The sequence below is a fragment of the Echinops telfairi genome, unplaced genomic scaffold (assembly GCF_000313985.2).
Source record: "Echinops telfairi isolate 266 unplaced genomic scaffold, ASM31398v2 ScPeMD7_5592;HRSCAF=6446, whole genome shotgun sequence".
In the NCBI taxonomy this organism is placed as follows: domain Eukaryota; kingdom Metazoa; phylum Chordata; class Mammalia; order Afrosoricida; family Tenrecidae; genus Echinops; species Echinops telfairi.
In genome coordinates, this window is record NW_022109491.1 from 18,890,125 (window position 1) to 18,893,224 (window position 3,100).

At 45.1% G+C, this 3,100-nt stretch overlaps 1 pseudogene; it reads right to left on the bottom strand.

Annotated features, from left to right (window-relative positions):
* Positions 1–525: 525 nt before the first annotated feature.
* Positions 526–1,459, bottom strand: LOC101641883 (annotated as a pseudogene).
* Positions 1,460–3,100: the final 1,641 nt, after the last annotated feature.

The window sequence follows — 3,100 nt, forward strand, 5'->3', positions numbered from 1 at the left end:
CAACAATCTGAGCAAGGATCACAAACTGCCTAAGGGACAACATAGATGCTTGCAGAGGATGGACTCTTTCACTCTAAGCGCCATTCAAAAAGAGAGAGAGCGCACAAATGGATGAGTGTGCTCAGTTATATCCACTGAATTCAACCTTCGGCACTAGCAATGAGAGCATTTGGTCACATAGCATTAACACGGATTATAAAAGTGCGTCGTGTCAAAGGAATAGAACCACCAGCATTCAGAAGCAGCTTTGTCAGCTGGGCAATAAAACACTCCACAGTCTGTCTTTCTGTTGTCCGTCACTGAATACACTGGTGGCAAGTTTGAAATGTTAAAAAAAAGGAGAGAAAGAAAAGAAAAAAGGAGTTATAACCCCTTTTATTTTCTCTGTGTAAAATCAAACAGAAAACAAAACATACGTCGATTTTGTGATATGCTAACATTTTCAAAGTGCATCATCTGTACAAGAGAAGGACTGAGAACAAAATGTGTTTACAGAGATTCAAAGAGAAGCGAGTGTCGGCAGTCTCACACAGCCTTCCGCTGATACTCCAGAGGAGCCACTTCATAATCACTGGCACTAAACAAAGTGGCAGAATTCCTTGCCAGGTACTTTAGGAAATCATGAAGATAGTTCAGGAACAAAGCAAGACTCTGCTCAGCCAGAGGTGTATAGACCAGCATCGCTCCAATTCGCATGAACAATCTCAGTAGATGTGGCTCCATACTCCTGGGACATGGGTGCATCAGGGTGGTCTGCGAGGATTTCAGCATTCTGAGGTCTCTCAAATTTGTAGAGCAGTTGAGTGCCCAGCATTACGTTGAAGTACTCGTTCATCCCTGCCACGGCTTCATTAACAGCATATTCCTTATTGTCTGTGTTTCCTTGAGATTTCTTGTAATTTGCATAATCCTCTAAAATGGAGAATGTCTTCTTGGCAGGAAGATCAAAGAGCTGTTTTTGCCTAGTAATTAAGTCCCAGTCATCAGGAAGCCATGGTTTTAGTTCTTCTTGACTTTGACTTCAACTCTGTTCATGAATGCGTCTTCATGTTCAACAACAGTTGGATCGACTCGGGCCCTTTTCTTCCGAGGAGGCTGCGCTGTCTCACTGGTCCTGCCGCCATCTCCATGGCCAGGCGTTTTCGGTTGATTCTTGTTTGTTTTCACGTCCGCGTCTTCCTGTTGCAGACCAGACGTCTGCCCCTCTGCATACTGCTCCTGGTCGGCTTGTTGAAGCTCTCTCTGTTTCTGAAGAGTGGTGTCCACGTATTTGAGCACTCTGCTTTCTGGATCCCATTCATCCCAGTTTTTATTCCAACCACTGTCATGTATAAAGTATGTCACTTGTTTGTCCTGTATCACAACCTTTACACACTGCTTCATAAAGCAGAGGCCCATGACAGCACAGGACTCTCTCACCCTCCTGGAATTTAGGCTTCGGGCCCAGCTTTGGCGCCATTTATAAGTGATTCGCTGCCTCCCGCATGGTCTTTTTGATGTCTCAAAGGCCTGTGCGAGCCGGACAATGAAAAGGGAAGATGGAAAATTCATGCTCGTGAATTCGGGTGTTAGCAAGGAATGCTGCCATGCGCTTCCAGAAGAACAAATGTCTTGAAAGGATGCTCTTTAGAAGTGAGAATGTTGAGACCATGTCTCATGTCCTTTGGATGTCTGATCAGGAGGGACCAGTCTCAAAAGAGGGACATCATACTTGGTAATGGATCGGGTCAGTGAAAAAGAGGGCGACCCTCAATGAGATGGGTAGACAACAATGGGCTTAAGAGCAGGCACGCTGGGATAGCTCAGAACCAGGTAGCATTTCATCTGGGTTGCTTGGAATTGAACCAACAGCCCTTAACAACAACGTGCCCCTCGGGAAGGGCTATTACCTCACTTGGCATTGGTGTCGTCATCTGTACAGTGTGTTAGTGATACCAGTTTATGGGGTGTCAGTGTAGTAATGTGTCCATAGCACCTGGCACATAGGGGGTGCTTGCAACAGCTTGGCTTCTTACTCATTCCCTAATGGGAACTCCAGCTTCTCCTAAGGATTGGAGGCCCAGGTGAGGTGGTGAGGCAAGGACTGGGTGGACTGGATGTCTTCAGGCTGGGGCAACTGGGTGTGTGCATGGAGCAGCGTGGGGTGGGGGGGGCGTGTGTGTCTGGAATTCCCATTCTTCTCAAGGCTATCCATAGTTTGTTATGATCCACAAAGTCAACTATGTTGGCACAGTCAATAAAACATGAGTAAACATCTTTCTGGTATTCGTAGCCTTAAGCCAAGATCCATCTGGCATCAACAATAATGATATTCCTTATTCCCTGTCCTCTTCTGAATCTGACCAGAACCCCCGGCAGCTCCCTGTCAATGTACTTTTGCAAATATTGAGTGATTTCAGCAAAAATTTACTTGTGGGTGCTATCAATGATATTGTTCTACACTTTGCACGTTCTGTTGGGTCACCTTTCTTTGGAATGGGTACAAATATGGATCTCTTCCAGTTGACTGACAAGTAGTTGTCTTCCAAATTCCTTGGGAAAGACGACTGTATGCTTCCTGTGCTTTATCGGCTTGTTGAAGCATTTCCATTGGTGTTCCATCTATTCCTGAGCCTGGTTTGGGGCTAATGCTCTCAGTGCAGCTTGAAGTTCTTCCTTCAGTATTTGGTTCTTGCTCATACACCTCCTGAAATGGTGGGATGTCAACTCGTTCTTCTTGGTACAGTGACTCTGGGCAGTCCTTGCATCTTCTTTTGATGTTTCCTGCATCGTTCATTTTTTTCTTGAGTTCTTTCCGTTTAAGATATGCTGAGCAAGCATGTTCTTCCTTTTTGGTTTTTTAACACTTTGCACATTTCCGTATCCTATTTGACTTTGTCTTCTCAAGCTGCCCTTGAAACTTTCTATTCAGCTCTCTCACGGCATCTTTTCTTCCATTTACCTTAACGACTCTACATTTAAGAGCAAGTTTCAGAGTCTCTTCTGACATCAACTCTGATCGTTTCTTTCTTTCCTGTCTTTCTAATGACCTTTGGCTTCTTCATGACTGATGTTCTGGATGTCCTCCCACAGCTCACCAGGTCTTCTGTCCTCCGTGCTC